Source organism: Coenobita brevimanus, chromosome 57 (assembly GCF_032717465.1).
Source record: "Coenobita brevimanus isolate Jiangsu-jjx chromosome 57, ASM3271746v2, whole genome shotgun sequence".
Lineage (NCBI taxonomy): Eukaryota > Metazoa > Arthropoda > Malacostraca > Decapoda > Coenobitidae > Coenobita > Coenobita brevimanus.
Genome location: NC_137010.1, coordinates 27,229,285 through 27,249,831, shown reverse-complemented (window position 1 = coordinate 27,249,831; position 20,547 = coordinate 27,229,285). Strand labels below are relative to the sequence as shown.

The following is a 20,547-nucleotide window of genomic DNA, read 5'->3' as shown; positions in this document are numbered from 1 at the left end:
CGGATGTCGCCATACGCACCCTACCTCTATTATAGTAATATCTCCGCCACAGACTCCCGATCACAGTGAACCAAAGTGAGACTCCCCCATTTATTATTATCCACCAGTGACACGACAATTAATCCAAACTGACAACCACAGTGAAGTGATATCTCCTCTAAGTAATAGTAACATATATCCACGACTGCCCTGTGCCCTGTGTTAATGTATATTGGATCAGATTATGTAACCGAGTGTAATATTGTGTCTCTGTTCTATTATGTATCAAATATTGTTGTATGTCCACTGTAATGAGTAGAACTTAAGCAATAGATGTGATTCGGTGTACTGTCTCTTTTTATGCCCTGTTCCTTTGTTAGTGCATTACATCCGGTCTAGTAAAAGAACCCCGTTCCAGTGCTCGTGTTTTTACGACGAGAAGTCGCCTTAAAAACACAGCATTAACCCACAGTAGTACTGCCCCTTCCATTTCAAGCATTGGCCAAATATGTATGTTAGGGACTAACCAATTAAATTTCCTTTTCAGTCTTTCCTTGTTTTGCACTTGAATATTTCCATGCCATTTTTTCCAGTGCGGTTTTTGTATCCACTTTTATAAGCACATAAATGCTAGTCCCTGAAGTCTCATTACTATACAGTAGGTAGAATGAGCATTTTTTTTTTTTTTTAAGTTTATTAAACATGTATCTTTATACTGCTTATGAACACAGAAACACATATGTGAATTATATGTGAAGCATATGGATGATGAAAATGTTCAAGTAATAGCAAGAATGATTCATACTGTCTTAATTACTAGGTTGCCATTTTGGATGGCACCTGTAAACTCCAAAAACAGGAAGGATGAGCAACTACATTCACATGCATATATTAAAATAATTTCTTTTATTCAACCGTTTCCTTCCTTTGTTCATTATATATATATATATATACACACACACACACACTCAAACCTCGATTTAAGGGACTAAATGGGGAATCAACTTGTCCCCTACTTGAAAATGTCCACTGGTTTACCACATATAAAGACAATCTTATTATGAAATGCAGTGATTGTTTCACTTATCTTATATCTATCTATCTATTGCCAGATGCCATAATCCCGTATGGGGTGGCCATTTGACTCTGAGTTATTTGTTTTACGGGAAGGGGCACCAACCCTCCAACCCACTTGTTGACACATAGGGAGCACGTATTGTTTTTAATTATGAATATTATTTTACGGGTACTGTATTGAGAAACATTAATGTGTATAACCTTGACATAACCTATCATTTTTGAATTGTTCTGCTCATTTGTCAGGTAGAATATGGTGTCCCTTAAATCCGAAATCCCTTAAATCGAGGTTTGAGTGAAATATAATCTCCATATCCATTTACTGACCATGAAGTTTGACACATAAACCAAACATTAAATACATACAGCATAATCTAGTATCTCTGACCTGTCAATACTGATTTTAGTTACAAGAAAAGTTCACAGAACCTGTTGTTTCTATGCTAAATTAAGATTACAGCTAACCCTTTAGTGCCCTTAAGACAACAAAATCAGGCTTCCATGACACAGCTTCAGGAGCTTGTGTAAACTGTCACTGGGTCTTGGTAGACAAAGATTTTAATTACATTTTGTATCTAAATCACAAATGCTAAAGCTTGTGACAGTTATTCAGCCAAATGCCTCATTCCACAGCTAATGCAAAGCAAGGTTGGAATGCCTTAGGATATGTAAAGTATTTCATCACATTCATTTATAGCAGCATGTGAGGTGGTGTGTGGGGTGAAGAGAAGAGCATGGTGGAATGAAGATGTGAGAGGGGCTGTGGCACAAAAGAAAAAAAAAAAGCATATGGTGAGTCAATGAGAAATGGACGTGAAAAAAGTTGAGAGACGGAAGAGAGTTATATGTAGAGGGGAGAGAGGTAAAAAGATTGAGAGAGAGCAAGAAGAGAGTGGATGAGGAATTTGGAAAGAACAAGTGTAACAGAGGAAATGTAAGAAAATGTTTTGGAAAGAGGTATGGAGAATCAGACAGGGTGCCAAAAAAAGTTAGTTGGGCAGTGAAAGATAAAAATGGTAGATTACTAGTGGAGAAGGGAGAAAACGTGAGCAGGTGGAGGGAACACTTTTAAGGAGTTGAACACAGAGAATGAAAGTAATGGAAGTTTAAGTGGCTGGGAGGTGGAGCGATGTGAGAAGAGAGGAAGAAATCAGTACGATGGAAGTTGTGGAAGCAATGAAGTCAAAATGGGGAAAATCCCCAGGAATTGATGGAGTGTGTGGTGAAATGCTGAAGCAAGGGGAAGTGATAGTAGAATGGATGTAGAAGATGTGCAGAGTGGCCTAGGAGGAAGGTTGAGTCCCAGAGGATTGGAAGTCAGGTATAATTATTCCCCTGTGTGAAGGAAATGGGGGAAAAAGAAGTGTGATAATCATGGGGTTTTTGTCTTCTTAGTGTAATAGGAAAAGTATATGGTAGGATACTTATTGACGGAGTGTGGGAAATAAAAGAGGCATTAGTTGGGAGAAAAAGGGAGGTTTTAGGACGGGAAGAGGTTGTGCATATCCGATATTCATTCACAGATCTTTAATGGAAAAGTTTCAAGAGAAGGGAAAGAAGTTGTAAGCGGCCTGCATGGATTTGGAGAAAGCATATGACAGGGTGGATGGACAAGGATTGTGGAAAATATTAAGAATATATGGAGTAGATGGGAAGTTGTTGACGGCTGTGAAGAGTATGTATGAGGGTGCTAAGGTTGTAGTGCATGTGGATAGTGAAATGAATTAATTTTTCTGTCTGAAGGTTGGATTGAAACAGAGATGTGTCATGTCTCCATGGTTATTCAGTTTGTATATGGATGGGGTTATAGAAGAGATACAAGGTAGGGCAGTGGATGTTGAAGCAGCCCAGTGAGTGAGGGCAGTGTGTGGAAACTCCCTGTACTGCTGTTTGCAGGTGATACTGTGTTGTTAAGTGAAGACGAAGGGGAGCAGCAAGACTTGGTGGGTGAGTCTGGGAGTGTGTGTGTGAAACTGAATCTAAAGGTGAATGTAGGGAAGAGTAAAGTTATGGTCTTCGAGAGAAATAATGTCAGTGAATGTACAGTGAGGCTGGAAGAGGAGGAAATGGAAAATGTGAGTGCATTTAAGTACTTCAGTAGGGTGATGAGCAAGGATGTTGGTTTAGAGGGTGAAGTGCTTGAATGGGTACAATAAGGAAGAAATGTTGATGGTTCCTTGAAAGCAGTGATCAGAAACAGGGAAGTGAAAAAGCTACTCCATGACAGTATTGTGATATCAACACAAGTTTTGGAAGTGAAGCTTGAACCTTGTTGGAGGGACACAAAGCAAGAGTGAGAGAACACACCAAGGTGGTTTGGCCATGTGGAGAGGACGGAGAGTTTGAGACTGACGAGGAGAGTGTATGTGAGTGAGGCAGAGGGAGGGGGAGGCCAAGGATGAGATGGAGGGATGGAGTGCAGAGGTACATGAAAGAAGGGAGTGTGACCTGGGAGCATGGAAATGAAATGGCAGAGGACAGGGTGACATGGAGATGATTTGTTTGTGGCCACCCTTTATGGGATTAAGGCATCTGGCAATAGACAGATAGATAGCCATTTATAGCAACACAAAAGCAGGGCAGACTATTCACCATTTGTGGTTAACAGCACCATCTGATTGATCAAATACCTCCCACCAACATCGTTTGCCACCTGAAAGTTGAGAAGCTTAGAATTAGATAGATATTCCCATTCAAGTTACAACATAACAGCTGGCACTGACTGTAAGGGCTTTAAAACAGCTACTGGTGACTAGCCAACAGCAATGTTTAATCCCACTATTTTCTACCACAGATGAACTCCAATTTGTCATTCAGCAAAATGGATGAAGAGCTGTGGAGAAAGTGCTTTCACCTGGTCAACAAAATATACGTCACTGAAAAACACAAGATTCCCAGCAAGCAACTCTCAGCCCAGATTTCAGATAGTGAAGAGTGGGAGCATACTTGGAAGAGTTATTTGAGAGCAGCGAAGCCTGAATCCCTACGTTTGTGAACACTGTTTTTATATGAGTTGGACAAAAAATGTGGAGGAGTTGGCCATCCTAGCTGACACTATTAAAGAATAGGTCAACGTTCAGTAACATAATTACCTTATTTACAAACTGTGAATTGGCACAAGATAAAGAAGGATATTGGAAGAAATGGCCAAGGTCTTGCAGGATTCAATTCAACCAAACTGAAGGATTAAGGGTCATGCAAGAATTATGTACACAGTGCAACTAGCAGAATCCAACACAAGGCAATAAATAACGGGGATGTGGGGGAAGATGAGAGGGCTGCCTGTTGGCAGAGAATTCAGACAGCTATCTTAAGTGGCACACGTTCATTAACCTGTTTGGTGCCACAACCTTTGTCAGATTGTCACTAGATAGCCAAGGGTCTGGGTGGCAGTTACCAAGAATGCTAGCCATTTTCAACCCCCCCCCCCCTCATGAATAGACCTGAAAAGTGATCAAAATAAGCCTAGTGATAGTACAAGTGCTCACTTCAGCTGTTTTCTGCCCCAAAACAGGTGTTTTGGTCCAGCACACCCAGATTTGCATCAGATGGCTTTTTTCAGGTACCACCAGTGACTGATGTGGATAGATAATCCAATTTGGTATGAGTGACTGGATTCATGTAGTACTTGTAGTAAGAAAACACAACCTGGTTTACATAATGTGGCCACAGCTGAAACCATCATGATGGAAAGTTTGGGTTCTGTGCTAATTTTAAGTATTTTCACATTCATTTTTTTTTTAAATATTATATTGGTATACAGCACTATAAACACTTGTACAAGGCACATTAAACACATGCTGCATAGTCATATCAGTTTGGTAAATCATAAGTTTCTAACGTTACTTCCTTGCATTAACTGATTATTTAAAAGTATCCGCTTAAATCCACCTATATTACCTTCATTATATACACTATTTATGTATCACCATCAGTTAGTTCATCACTTAGAAGCTCTCCAACTTCGACAGGATGTCAGGAGTAAGCACAATCCCTTTGGATGTGCGGCATGACCCAGATCTGTATCAGATGGATGCTTTCAGATACTGTCAGCGACTTATGTGGATAGACAGTCCATTCTGGTGTGGAATGGGTGTATGCAAGGAGTATTTGTAGCAAGGAAACACAACCTAATGTATGGAATGTGGCCACTGTCAAAACTATGATGATGGAAAGATGAGCTTCCATGCTAATTCCATGTATTATGGTGCAAGGTATGGGAAGGGAGGAGGGATGTCATCCCATTTTCTCACACAATAAGGGAAAACTCACCATTTCGCGCATGAGGAAAACAGTGTCCATATACATACGGACTTGGCAATTTAGGGTACTATGAATTAGTCCATATACTACACTGTCTGAACTCTGAAACTACTGTTTTGTCCATACACAGTAATGCCTCGTTTATCTGGACATGCAGTATCCAGACCTGTTCATTATCTGGATACTGGACCCTGGCTCCATTAAACCCACATCCGAACTTACTTACTATTATCTGGAAGTATAAGTCCCTGAGAACTTCAGCCGGCCAACCGACATGTTCAAACATTCAGTATCATGGCTGCTGGGCTTGAGCCGTGAATGGGAAATAAGCTGTAACCCACAATCAGTCTTTCCCAACTGCCACCATGCACTGAATACAGACCACAAGCCCCAAGTACATGTTTGGAGACAGCGACCATCTGCCTCTTTATCGAATGTCCCAAATCGCCCGGTCACCGGGAGTTTTGTTTCTGAATGGTCACCACACGTCTAACAGACCACAAGCCATGAGTAAATGTATGGTCAAATTGCTCGTCCGCCTCGTAACAGAAGGTTGAAAATTCTGCCCACAGCCTCACTTCTCCCCCCCCCACCTGGCTCCCCCTCACGTCCTTCGCACAGATAGCACCAACTCGTGACTTTTTAAATTTTTGACATTTGAATACTACTGGTTGTATCAAACTTCCAAAGTGACCATAACTTACGAAAGGACCTCGATATACAGTATTGTCCAAATGGTCTAAAACTTGGCAAATGGAATTTAATGTTGAAAAATGTAAAAGACTTACTGTAGGCAAGACCATTGGAGATACTAAATACAGCTTAGATAACAAAGAAATTAGCAAATCGGAATGCGAGAGAAATCTAGGAGTTACGGTTAGTAACTATCTCAAACCAAGGCAACAGTGTATTAATACGACAAAAAAAGCAAATAGGGTCCTAGGATTTATTTCGGGAAGTGTGAGCAATAGGTCATCAAAAGTAATACTGCAACTTTATCTAGCATTAGTAAGGCCACATTTAGACTACACAGTACAATTTTGGTGTCCTTACTATAGAATGGATATTAACTCGTTAGAAAATGTACAGAGAAGAATGTCAAAAATGATACATGATGTTCGGAACCTGTCTGCACTCACTTCAGTGGCATAGAATAGGGGGAGACTTAATTGAAGTGTTTAAGTGAATGAAAGGTATAAAGAAGGGAGAGAGCAAAGTACATGAAGTGAGCATACAAGATAGAGGTAGAAGTAATGGTTTCAAACTAGAAAAATTCCATTTCAGTAAGGAAATAGGTAGAAATTGGTTTGGTAATAGAGTAGAATAAGCTACCTTTTAAAGTAGTTGCTGCCTCTTCCATTGAGAATTTCACGCATAGGCTAAATAAGCATGACAAGTAAAGAATGGGTATAGGGAGAGAAAAAATAAATAAAATAAATAACCAATACTAATTCATACCTTTTCCTTTTTAAGGTACACTATGGTAGTCTCTATAAAATGTCCACACGTTTTTCTACGCTGCGTGGTGTTCTTTCTGACTTTCCTGCCGGCTTTGGCTGGAGAGTTTGAAGGGCAAGGGATAGTCGCCTTCTTTGCTATCCTTATCTCACTAGTAGTTCAGTTACTCTAGAAGCTGCCTAGCATGGGCCAACTGCAGTTATCCTCTCTTCTTATGTTCTCATGAGAAAGTTCATGAAATTCTGCTTCTATACATGGACAGTCATGTACAGAGAAGCCTGGACAGGTGAGGCAAAGCAAACGTCATATTTTCTCTTCTCCCCCAGCTTGTCCGTCACTCATCGTTCACGACTCCTTTCCCCCATCCCATTAATTCCTTCCCTCCTCTTCCCTAGGTTACTCCGCTATCGCTACACACACGCACCTGAGAAGCTCATCTTCGTTCTTCATAAATGCAGCTGCTGCTGCTGCTCTCTCTCTCAAGGTTCTGTAGGAGTGAATAATGATGTCAGTGCAAAGTATGCCTTTACTGTGATATAAGTATTATGAGAAAAATATAACATTTGGAATATATTTAAAGAGAACACCTGCAGTAGGCCTGCTGGCTCATGCAGAGCAACTCCTTTTAAGTTTGGGCCTGTATAAGAGAGAGAATAACCAGCCTTTCAGGGTCATATGGTTAGGACAGAGAAGGTGAGGGAAGGAAGGATATGGGGGGGGGGGTACAGTTCCTATGGACGAAGATTTAGTGGAAAAATCGGAGAGGAAAATGAAACTACTAGCTCAACCCCAGTGTCCAGCTTTCAATGTCCATGACTGTACTTGACTCTTGGAAGGTGCTGAAAAAATTTTGCACTAGGATGGTGGGATTTATATGAAGGTATGTTTACGCTTAATATTCTCATTGCATTTCTGTACCTTTACGCATCAGTTTTCTGTTTTTATTAGCTTATCTTATATAAACACCAGTGAAAATGATTGTATACCATTTATACCTATTTAACCAAATTTCAGTGGCATATTTAGCCATGGAATTTTTGTGTGACCTGGGAGTAATCACTGGTGTCTCATAACTGATTTTCAAACCGTCCTGAGGGTTTTTGTAGAAGCCTGTGGTTTATCCAGTTTCCTTGCTGTTTAGCATTAATATGGATAATCCTGTGTGTGTTTGGAAGATTGACCGGAAAGCAGTGCCAAAATTAGGAGGGGTACTGTACATACAGTAGTGTATAGGTAAGGTGTTTTTTTGTTTTCAATTTTTTTTTTCCATGGTTTTCTTGGTGTTTAGTATTACTCTGGATATTCCCATGTGTGTTTTAATGTCTAAATATGGCAGATTGCCCTGAAAACAGTGCCAAAATTAGGAGGGGTACTGTATATATAGTTGTGCATAGGCAGGGTGTTTTTGCATGTTTTTCTTGGTGTTTGGCATTCTTTGAATATTCCTATGTGTTTTGATCTCTATATATGCCTGAATGACCAGAAAACACTGCCAAAGCAAGCAGAAGTACTGTATAAATACTGTAGGTTGGGTATAGGTTGGAGGTTGGGTATAATACAGGGAATATTGTTCATAATCTGGACATTGCCCCTACCTGGACATGCCACTGGCTCTATTATGTAACACTTAATTGAGGAACTACTGTGTATACGGACATGGCACGGAACAGGTTGTCACATTTTAGTAACTCAGAAAATTACTGTCCACGGCTAATGGGAAAGCTTAAGACTAAAAACAATTTACAATTACATTACAGCAGCAGACAAAAGCAATAATTTACTTACCCATTTCTGGTTGAAAATAGCAGCTCAGCTGGCAATTTGAGTACTGAAAAATTAAAGTAACAATAATTAACAAATGTATAACCAGACAGTTGTGAACTTTAAAACAAAGTACTCAGATGGCCGTTCTTTTATCTTCAAAACTTTTACAGAACAGGTCTGTGAAGAACAATCATCATGTTCAACTGGTGGTATCAAACAACTAAACCAATGAAATATACTGTATTAATTTGTATTGTTTGAAGGCTAACATGCCTGTATGTGTCAGCCTTACCTAATGGCGGCTGTCAGCAGCTTTATCACGGAGGCCACACTAGGATCTTGTCCCAGGTCATTTTTGTTTTGCCTAAGGGGTGCTTTCAAAGCTAGTATTCCGGTAGATGTCACCACCACTGGGACAAACACATTCCCTGCTCTGTTTAAAAAGTACATTTTTCTTTGTTAAATACCTACACTGTTGTGTGAAACTGTGAATCAGAGTTATGTCATACCGTAATATAAATAATACCAATTGAACACATATATAACAGCGTGAATTGTTTACAATCATCATAAACAGAAATTAAAATATCAATGAAGGTAACCTGAGTGGTCCTATATAATTTCTGCTACATTTAGTAAAAGTTAGGTTCTTAAGTAGTTTGTTCAGACTGTAAATTACGCCTAGTGGGTATCTTGACTCATTCAGTCTATGTGGGCAGAAATTTAATGAAGAGTAAATACTGGGACTCAACATTTTGCTCACTCCCTTCATGCATACGCACAAGACAGTCCAGTGTTTAAGTTTTTTCACGAGAATTTGTTTTCAAAACAAACGCACGAGGACTAATGCTTAAAATAATACAATTTGGACTACTTGTGGTCTGGTTAGGTTAAAGTAAGGTAATTGGAGGGTCTGAGGGGGCAACACCCCGGCCTTCTCAAACCGTGGCAACACGGGTCTTGTGGTGTGCACAGGTGAAGGGAGTGAGCAAAATGTTGGAGTCCCAGTATTTACTCAACATTAAGTTTCTGCCCTCATAGAGACTGAATGAGTCAAGATACCTACTAGGCGTAATTTACAGTCTGAACAAACTATGTATTAACCTCTTCTTTATCGACCCCTCCCCCCAATGCAAACATTACGTTTACCCCCCATACCGACCTGATAGCTCCCCCTCCCGTAGTGTGAGGGGTAGTGTATATATTTTTTTGTTTGTATACTGATGATCACATAAACCCAGCATGATGTTGGTAATAAAAAATATTATAAAATAAATCATTACGGTATACAAGTTTACATAATGCTAAAGTATTGTTACCCAGGTAACTACTGTACAAACTGGCTTGAAAAAAATCTCCAGCACAGATGGATGGCTTATTTATTTACCTTGTAAGCTGAGCATAAAGTGTGTTGACACACGTGATGGTGATGGCGACCTTGACCCACTTGTTGCCGAGAGTGCAGCGTCACTAAGCTCGCTACTAGTTTCCTCCTCCTCCTCACTCACATCAACTTCACTATCATTTTCAGGATCACAGTCGTCTACTGACACATCAGACACTGCTGCATCATCTTCTGATACATCTAATTAAGTATCCTCATGAGGAATAAACTCGGCACTATCGGAATCTGCCAGAGACGCCATGAGAGAAAAATATCCTGTACACCCTCTCTCGTGGTCAAGTGCGTGGTAACTGACTCTCTCAGGCAGGCCAAGGGGTGTAAATTTTGCCGTATGTCAGCAGAAAATATAGTACGATATCTGTAGTAGAAATTATAAATAAAATAATGATTGGTCTAAAAGAGGTTACTTCACCGATGAGTGAGCAAGCCATTGGTGCCACTGCAACTCAGTCATGACGTATCTTATGATGTCAGAATTCGTCAGAACTTCGTCACAGTCTTTGTCGTCAAAACACAGAGCTGTTGCTAACACGAGGTCCTCAGAAACAGCCTTACCGAGCTACCCTGAGGCCCATAAGCTGCCATTCATTAGAGGGTGTACCAGCGTACCACGGTAGCGGTTCCGGCGTCTCACGGGTGTTTACTGGCGATGTACGGGGGTACATCAAAACACATTTTCGGTAAAGAAGGGGTTAAGAACCAAACTTGCACTTAATGGAGCAGAAATTAAATAATATAGGACCACTGAAATGGCGGGTTGCCATCATATTCCATCAATGATATTTTAATTTCCGTTTATGATAAATATAAATGATTCACACTACGTTATATATACAGTATGTGTTCTATTTGTATTATATTACAGTATATGACATTGCTATGATTCACAATTTCACACAACAGTGTAGATATTTAACAAAGAAAAATATGCTTTTTAAACACCGCAGGGACTGTCTGTCCCAATGGTGGCGACATCTACCGGAATACTAGGCTCATCAGAAGCACCCCACTGTAACTCTATCTGAAGTTCTCATCTCTCAACTTCTGCACTGAACCATCGCTTTCCGTCCACTCAACCTGCCTCCTCTTCCTTTACTGCCCAGTTCTTGCAACCACTGAGCATTACACTCCAAACACATGCTGCATACAATGATCCCGTGACATGGAGGCCAAAGCTCCCTAAACTTCCAAAAATCACTCCTTATCCAAGCCACAGAACTAACTCCAGCCCCTTGTCCAGCTTGTGCGTCCCCCTAATACTCTCCCACTCGCTCCAACAAGATCAATCTTGCCATGCCTATCAACTACTACATGCTCTCCCCAACATCCTGCACATGAAATCAGCATTAGTTATCCCTTTGTTATACAGGTTTTCATTATCATCCCTACTCTTTAAATTTGCTACGCAGTGACAAACAGCTGTGTTCTGGCGCGAAGTTCCGGCAACATCCGCTAGAGCACCCATGTATCCTCCCCACTTCCTGCCTACCTACCATCGTGACGCACAATGCAAAGGATTAAGTGCAGCGCAAGTAAGAAGAGAATGTGCGGTGTTAAAAAATTATAAATCATAGCACAAAGGATTAAGTACAGTGCAACACTAGATTATTGTACGTACTTCAAGTGCATCTTCACCACTGTCAGAGCCATAGAAGAGGTGGGTTAACCTTAGTGACGGCCACATACGTGTCGTAAGTACCCTGTACACTGCTAAATATTATCCTTACTTCTGATCCCCCTGTGGCGGGGGGAACACAACCTGGCCGCACTATGGGATGGTACAACTACTCTGCGGCCAGGTTGTGTTAGGAAGAATACGGCCACCGTATTCCCTGCATGTCGTAAAAGGCGACTAAAAGGGGCGGGGTGAGGGGACTAGGGACCCCCTCCTCTGTTTTTTAGTTCCTAAAAAGAGACAGGCCAGAGAAAGGGATGGGGGATGGAGTTATCCCCGTACCCTGAAGACTGGGTCTATGAATGTGCGTGGATGTAGTACGATTGAGGCAAAAAGGGAGGAGATTGGGAGAATGTTTGTGAGAAGAAAGTTGGACGTGTTAGCTTTGAGTGAAACGAAGATGAAAGGGAAGGGGGAATCTATGTTTGGAAGTGTGAATGGAAGATTGTCAGGTGCTGATAGAGGAAGGGCAAGAGGTGTGGCCTTGTTAGTGAGTCCGGAAGTACAGCAATGTGTGATTGAATGGAAGCAGGTGTCATCGAGACTGATGTGGGTGAAAGCGAAATTTGAACATGAGTTGTGGGTGTTTGTGAGTGCATATGGGCCTGGTAGTGAAAGGGATGAACAAGAGAGGGAGTCTTTCTGGAATGATGATGATGAGTGTCTGCAGAGTTTTGGAGCGAATGTGAATGTGGTAATTATGGGAGATCTGAATGCTAGAGTGGGAAATGTATAAGTTGAAGGCGTAGTTGGTATGCATGGTGTGCCTGGAAGAAATGAAAATGGGGAACGAATGATAGCGATGTGTGTTGAGCGAGAGATGGTGATTGGGAATACGCAGTTTGAGAAGAAAGATATTTATAAGTATACATGGGTGAGACAGGAGGGTGGAAGGGTTGTTGACAGAGCTTTGATGGACTATGTGGTTGTGTCTAGGAATGTAATAGGAAGATTGTTGGATGTGAGAGTTCTGAGAGGGGAGGGTGGAGGTATGTCTGACCACTACCTGGTGGAGGGAAAGTTAAGAGTAGGTAAGAGATGGGTGAGAGCTAGGAGGGTTAGGTGTGGCAGGGAGGTTTTGAAAGTGAGTGAGTTGGATAAAAGAGAGTACCAGGAGAAATTGAAAGATGAGTGGAACGCAGTGAAAGATCGGGAAAATGGCAACGTGGAGGAGGAATGGCAGTTGTTTAAGAGTGCTGTGGTGGGGCATGCAGAAGAGGTGTGTGGTGTGAGACGTGTGGGTGGTGGTGCGAGGAAGTAAGTATGGCTGTGGCTGAGAAGAGACGTGCATATGAAGTGTGGCTATAGAGGAAGGATGAGATGTCATATGATAGGTATAAGGAAAAGAGGAATAGAGCGAGAAGGCTGTGTGTGATGCTAAAGTGGCAGCAGATGAGAGGTGGGGTAGGCGGCTGACAGAGAATTTTCAACAGAATAAGAAAATGTTTTGGAAGGAGGTGAAAAGGGTGCGAAAGGGAGAGTCTGGGAAGGAAGAACGAGTAAAAGCAGAAGATGGAAGGATGTTAATTGAGATGGATGCAGTAAGGAAGAGATGGGCAGAGTATTTTGAAAGATTGTTAAATGTAGAGGAGGAAAGGGTGGCTGAGATTGTGGCGGATGGAAGGGTGCAAGGAATAAATGTGTTGGGAGAGTTGAATGATTCTTTGATCACGAAGGAGGAAGTGGAGAAGGCAGTAAAGGAGATGAAAACAGGGAAAGCTGCAGGTATGGATGGGTGTGCTGTGGAATACCTGAAGGGTGGTGGAGTGACTATTGTTGACTGGTTAGTAAGATTGTTGAATGTGTGCTTTGAGAAAGGTATGGTGCCAATTGACTGGGCAAGTGCTTGTGTGGTCCCGTTGTATAAAGGTAAGGGTGATAAGTATGAATGTACTAGCTTTAGGGGTATAAGTCTGTTGAGTGTTGTAGGTAAGGTGTATGGTAGAGTGTTAATTATGAGAGTTAGAGGGTACAGAGGGAGTGATTGGTGATGAGCAGTGTGGCTTTAGGAGAGGGAGGGGATGCGTTGATCAGGTGTTTGCTGTGAGACAAGTGTGTGAAAAGTATTTAGCGAAAGGCAAGGATGTGTTTTGGGCATTTATGGATTTAGAGAAAGCGTATGATAGAATTGATAGGGAGGCTTTGTGGACTGTTTTAAGATTGTATGAACTGGATGGTAGGTTACTAAAAGGGGTGAAAAGTTTTTATGTAAATAGTAGAGCGTGTGTAAGAGTGGGAAATGCTGTGAGTGATTGGTTTCCCGTGAGAGTGGGGCTGCGACAGGGATGTGTGATGTCGCCTTGGTTGTTTAATATTTACATGGATGGTGTTGTAAGGGAGGTGAATGCAAGAGTTTTAGGTGGTCTGAGTCTGGTGAATGTTGATGGTGGAGAGTGGAATCTGAAGCAGCTGCTGTTTGCAGATGGTACTGCACTGGTGACTGATTCAGAAGAGAGATTGAGACAGTTGGTAGAGGAGTATGGAAGGGTGTGTGAAAGGAGGAAATTGAAAGTAAATGAGAATAAGAGTAAAGTGATGAAGTGTACGAGGTTGATAGATGGTAGGGGGATGAATATAGTTTTGAATGGTGAGTTGCTTGAGGAGGTAGATTGTTTTAAATATCTAGGGTCACATGTTGCTATGGATGGAAGAATAGATGCAGAAGTGAAGTTTAGAATAAATGAAGTAGGAAAGGTGATGGGAGGAATGAAAAAAGTGTTTAAATGTCGTTCGCTTAGAATGGATGTAAAGAGAAGGCTGTATGAGGGTGTTGTGGTACAGACTGCATTATATGGGGCTGAAACATGGAATATGGGTGTAGCAGAGAGGAAAAGTTTGAATGTAACGGAGATGAGGTGTCTGAGGAGTATGTGTGGAGTGACACGTATGGATCGGGTGCGAAATGATGAAGTGCGAAGGAGAACTGGAGTTGTTTGGGAGATGGCTGGTAGAGTTGAGCAGAGGGTGTTGCAATGGTTTGGGCATATGGAGAGAATGGATAATGAGCGATTGGTGAAAAAGATAACTAGATCTGATGTGAGAGGTGTAAGGCTGAGAGGAAGACCACGAATAGGATGGATGGACAGTGTGAAGAGTGCGCTGGATGCAAGAGGGATGTCTGTTGAGCAAGGAAGAGTGGCTGTGCGTGACAGAAATAAATGGAGAGAAATTGTGAATGAATAAGTGATGATGCAGCCCTGAGGGGATATTCTCCCGCATTTGGTCTGATCAACTAGTCAGGTCAGGTGCGGGTAAGGGGATGGGTCTGTTATTATGTGGCAGGGGTAAACCAGTTCTGCTGTCGGGCCATGCTGCGGATGTCACTGATTGCATTGCGCAGTTGACCCTTGTGCGGTGTGGTGCAGTGAGGATCTGTCCGTTCTCCCCTTTGGGGCTAAGATGCGAATGAATGAGTTTGAATGGATGAGTAAATGGGGAGTGTGTCGTCCTGTCTCGGCTACCTCCCTTTCCCTGGGGGAAGCAGCCTAGGTATATAGATAGATAGACTTCTGATCCATATCACTAGCTCTGAGGATGACATAATGGGTTACAATGGAGTACCAGGAGAAAATGATAGTGGGAAGCAACTGAAGGAGATGTGTCAGGAATGGGGGTTGTGCATTTGTAACTAGTATTTCAAACACAAAGATGCACATCACATAAATATACACGTTATAGGGGGGAACATGGATCGTCCTGAAAGGAGCCTGACTGATTATGTGCTCGCAGAGAGGTTGATGCTGGGAATGGTTGCTGATACAAGGGCCATGAGAGGACGATGTGAAGATCTGTCAGATCTCATGACTGTGGTATGCAAGATCAAGCGGAGAGGAGTGAGGTGGACCAGGAGAGAGAGGAGCAGTCAGGAAGAAAGATTGAACGTCAAGAAGCTGGGGATCAAAGAAACGGCAGATGAATACAGGACCGAACTTGCGGAGAGTTAAAGGAGTGAATTGGAATTAAATGGATCTGGAGAGCCTATGGAATGCATATAGGGAGTACTTAGTTAGGAATGCTAAAACGGTGTGATGTGGCAAGAGTAACAACAAAAAAAGGTATGGCATGGTTAATAGAGCAGTGGAGGAAAAAATGAAGTGGCTAGAGTGGTTACAGAACAGGGGTTCAACTGAAATAAGAACTGAATATATTGACAGCAAGAAGCGGGAGACTAGTGAAAAAAAAAAAAAAAAAAAAAAAAAAAAAAAGAGGTAAGTGATGAGCTAGGAAGAAAAATGAATGCAAATTACTCTGAAAATAGGAAGTTATTCTGGAAAGAGGTGCAGAAATGCATAAGTCATGGGCATGACATAAGGACCACATGGAAATAAGATTTTGAAAGCCTGATAAATGGGAATACAGAGAGCAGAGCCACTGTAAACAGGACTGGTTTTGGGGGTCTGCAGAGAAGGAATGCAGTGCCAGAAAAAGTGACACACCTGAAGAACAATGTGAAGCGGCTAAAAAATGGGCAAACAGCTGGGGCTGAGGTGCATGCAGAGATAATTATGTGTAATGGAGCTAGCAGAATGAAATGCTTGTTGGAGATATGTAAGAAGGCATGGATGAGTAAAACTGTGCCAGCAGAGTGGAAAAAGGCTGTGATTGTACCCCTGTACAAAAAGGTGTGCGAAGTGAACGCAAGAATTATCGTGGCATAAGTTTATTAGTATGGTGGGGAAGGTATATGGAAGAATTATTATAAAGTATGAGACAGAAGTCCTAATGAGTGATGAACAGGGTGGTTTTATGAGTGGCAGAGGATGTGTTGATCAAATATTTGCAGTAAGACATAGTGAAGGCATGCGTGAAGGACTATGTGTTTATGCATTCACAGATCTGGAAAAAGTATACAACAAAGAAGACAGAGAAGGATTGTGGAAGGTTTTGCTCATGTATTGTGTAGATGGTAAGCTGCTAGGTCCTGTCAAGTTATTACGATGGTTGTGAAGCATGTGTAAGGATAAATGGGCGTCTAAGTGAATGGTTCACAATCGGTGTGGGTGTGCGACAAAGTTGTGTGATGTCCCCATGGTTGTTCAAAATCTACATGGGTGGGGTGATGCGAGATGTAAAAACACAAGTAATGGAGAGCGCGATGGCATTGGTAATGAATATCGGACATGAACTTGGCAGGCTAGTGCAGTTTTGCTGATGTCTCTGCATGTCGTGCCCTAAGGGTAAATGTAGAAAAGTGTAAAGTGATGGTTATTGAGAGAGAAGGCGAATCCCAGTGTGATGTTACAAAGAACTGAGAGACTGGAATTGGTTAGAGTTCAGATAACTGGGTACAGTGATAAAATGGAGGAAAATCTGCAAAGGAAGGAAAGTAGCTGGTGCTATGAAGGACTTGATAAGACACAGAAGCCCGAGTGTTGCATATGCATGAGGCTTACATGAAGGTGTGTTAGTGCCAAAACATAAGGATGCGAGACAATGGTGTGGCATGAAAATGAAAGGGCGGGAGTTAAAGCAGAGGAGATGAGACTGCTGAGGAATGCATGTGGATTACAGAGAGTGGATAGGATACAAAATAATGTGATTCATGAAAGACGTGGAATCAGGAAGTCTGTGGGCACCAGAATTGAAGACTGTACTGAGATGGTATGAACATATGGAAAGAACAGATAACAGAGTGGTGAAAAAGGTATATCTGAGCGAACTTGAAGGAGGGAGAAGGCGAGGTAGGCCAAGGAGAAGGTGGAGGGATATGGTGGATAAGTATGTGAGGAAGAGAGGTATGGAAGTCGATAAGGCTAGGGGACTGATAAGAGATCGAGTTGACTGCATGAATGTTGTGAGAGGTGGTGAATGATCAGGGATAATGCACCCCTTTATAATGTGACAGCGTCTGGACTGACGATCGTATAGGTTTATGAGAGGCTACAGAATGTGGTCAATGTTTCTGGCATATCAGATATGAGCCAGGATTCCGAGGGCTTGAATAATGAGTGAATGGAAGCATGGCCAATTAGATTGGGCAAACCTGGTCTATCTGGACACTGCTACTCCTCACCCTGCCCTTACGTGGGAAAGGAGGTCCAGGTGGTGCTGGTGATGAATTCAAAACTGCTTGCATAACATCACAAAATTGTCTACCACTGTTATTTAGTACAGTAAAAGTCCTCCAACCCAACCACCAAAAAATCCGAATATCCCAATACTCCGAATTTGTCAAGGCAAAAATTTTGGAAATTTTCAAAAGATTTCTAGGCTCTTGTCAGTGTGGTTTAGAGGGACTCCCTCTTTACTCCTTGGTGGCAAGACGAAATGGCAGCCTGTTCAAACAGTGGCGGAAAGGCACTTGTGTGTATAGCAGCTACCCCATAGCATACACATTACCCAACAGATGAGGGTTAAATAAATCTAGGGGACGTCATGATGGGATCCGTAATTAACTTTGTCATATTCAACACTAGCTGTGTTGCATGGTAACCACTCTTTCATAAGCATTCAATAAAGCACCTATAAAAATGGAAAATATCTTTAAAGCATACCTCATAGCAATGGAGATATTACTACAAAGTTATCATTAGGTGATGCAAGAGATCTTGAATGAATTTTGACCAAGCAGGCTCTTGCCATGTCCCAGAGGAATGATTCTCTATCCTTATCATCAAGTAAATCAGAAAATATCAGGGAATTGTCCATACTTTAAGGAAAATACAACAGACCAGTTCTGGTATATAACAGTTATCCAAAAATTCACTAAGAATTTTGATATACCCAACAGTTATTTTATCTATCATTTTCACTCAGTAAATCAGGATCCATGTGTAAAATAACTAACAAATTTCTCAGGAGGGAACAAAATAATGATTGATCCATGACACATTTGGATAAATACAGACTACCAAAAACTTCATATTTTACTCTGCACCTGAAAAGTAAAACAGTACCCTCTATGAATGAGTTAATAAATTTTCAATTTATGCACTCTGAATTAATTCATTGTTTTACTCAGCAGTATTTTGCTATGCACTGCATTTCATCCCACTGTACTCCACTTAGGATTTTTGTACTTTACTGTGGCGAGTGGAGTGCTGGGCAGTGTCAATGGTGGCACTTTAGTCCACTACATAAAGTACTCCAGGATGGGACTTGAGTCAAACCTAAATACTTAATTCTGCAGGTACAGGCCCAGATTTCATAAATCAAACCAAAAATGTTTAGATAATATCACCTTCAATTTCTATGCAACTATATGATTTTTCACACACAGTACTTAAGATTCCACATGGATTCAGTAATTTGTTGAACCCAAGTGAGAGTGGCCCTTACCAATTCAAGGCACAAGAGGGGGGAGGGTAAGGATGAAACCAAAGAACAGCAGGTTCAATGCACATCCATCACCTGAAGTCTTCTGAAAAAAGAAATGCATATAAGTCACTAGAATTTAACCATGAACAATATTTTTTTTCACAATTTTCATCAGTAAAAAGTTATCAACAGGTATTTCTGACATATGCTTGTCATGATTCATCCTCTCAGTTTTAAAAAGGCAATTCATAACTTATTACACAAGAATTCTCAGACAGATGGATGGCTATCACTAAACCTGGTAAGCACTACATGTTCAGTACCATGAAAGTGACATTGGCCACAAACTTGGCAACTAGCTCCATATGCCCATGTGACACTTAACTTTTGCCTCCTGACAATAGGATAATTCCAGATGCTGAGGCAATTAATTACGAAACAAAATCCATCTTTGCAATGATTTACCATATGCAGTATTAAAGGCCAAAGGCATCTATCAAATTCTGTAATGCTCGAATTTATGCATAGCAATTTACATTTTACTAATAGTTCTGAAAAAAAAAAAAAAAAAAAAAAAAAGGGGGGGGGGGGGGGGTTACTTTACACTGAATGCTATTATTATAACTTGTTAAAAAAAAAAAAAAAAAAAAAAAAAAAAAAAAAAAAAAAATGGCCTGCCCACCACCCAGCACACACTATCAACCTTCCAGACTTCATGGTGGTATAGGGTTTCATTTGTAAATATTTATAGGTCACCCCAACTAAGCTTGCTCCCCCTTCTTGCAAGCCCACAATTATTTTCAAATGGCATTATAAGTTCTTTTTTTACAATTATTAACATAATGAGAATAGCAGCAGTCTCATTTTTAACTTGTTTTTATTGCTGTTCTCACATGTATCACATGAACTTGAAAGGGAAGATGACAGTTTTTACTACCTGCATGGTGATATTTTTCTTGGCATGATTATCTGGAAGGAAGGACTTGTGTAATCAACCTATGAGTTTCACTGCTTTTTCAGCATCCCTTTAGACTGCCATTCCTCAAGAATGTCTGTGTGTAACTACAGCTTAAGGGCAAGGAACACTGCCACTTTATATTTCTTGGTATGTACCAAGGTTAAGTAAAGTAAACTGAAAATTATACCTGCGCAGGTGTTGGCACTGCTTTACAATACGTTCTCCAGTTCTGCAAAGTGCAGATTAAAAATGTTAGAAATAACCCTCATTAAAGTCATTACAATGCTAAGTATTCACTAATCATAAAGACTAATCTTAAAATCGTCATTACTAATCCACGATAGGGGCAAAAATTTGTAATCATGAAACTTTCAAAAACTATAAAGCATTAGAAGTTTTCTTACTCACCTTATCTCAAGAGCACACACCTAAAAAGGAAAGGAAAAAATTAGTACATCTTTATTAATTACTGCATTATGAACAGCTTGTGATTTTCAGAAGATCAATCATCAACATACATCGTCAGACTCTTCCGAAGATCATCACCAAATTCAATTGCATATAATATGAACGTAAGTGCTGCTTAACCCACCTTGACATGTCAGCAACAAAGCCTCCATAACAATCTGAAACAGATTATGGAAATTAACTCTTGCAATGAACAGTACAGAAAGTACCTGTTAAATAGTCAGTAACTATCTTAAAATATCT

At 41.0% G+C, this 20,547-nt stretch overlaps 1 long non-coding RNA gene across 2 annotated transcripts; it reads right to left on the bottom strand.

The window, feature by feature from the left end:
• Positions 1–693: 693 nt before the first annotated feature.
• On the bottom strand, positions 694–20,463 carry LOC145402120 (uncharacterized). Of its 2 annotated transcripts, none has more exons than XR_013897708.1 (7): positions 20,429–20,463; positions 20,245–20,264; positions 20,024–20,065; positions 18,900–18,981; positions 8,563–8,605; positions 6,778–7,264; positions 694–3,709 (listed from the first exon to the last, which is right to left on the bottom strand). It is a non-coding gene; the product is annotated as an uncharacterized LOC145402120 (long non-coding RNA). The 2 variants fall into 2 exon arrangements; XR_013897709.1 differs by having other exon boundaries at positions 7,202–7,264.
• Between the last annotated feature and the right edge of the window lie 84 nt (positions 20,464–20,547).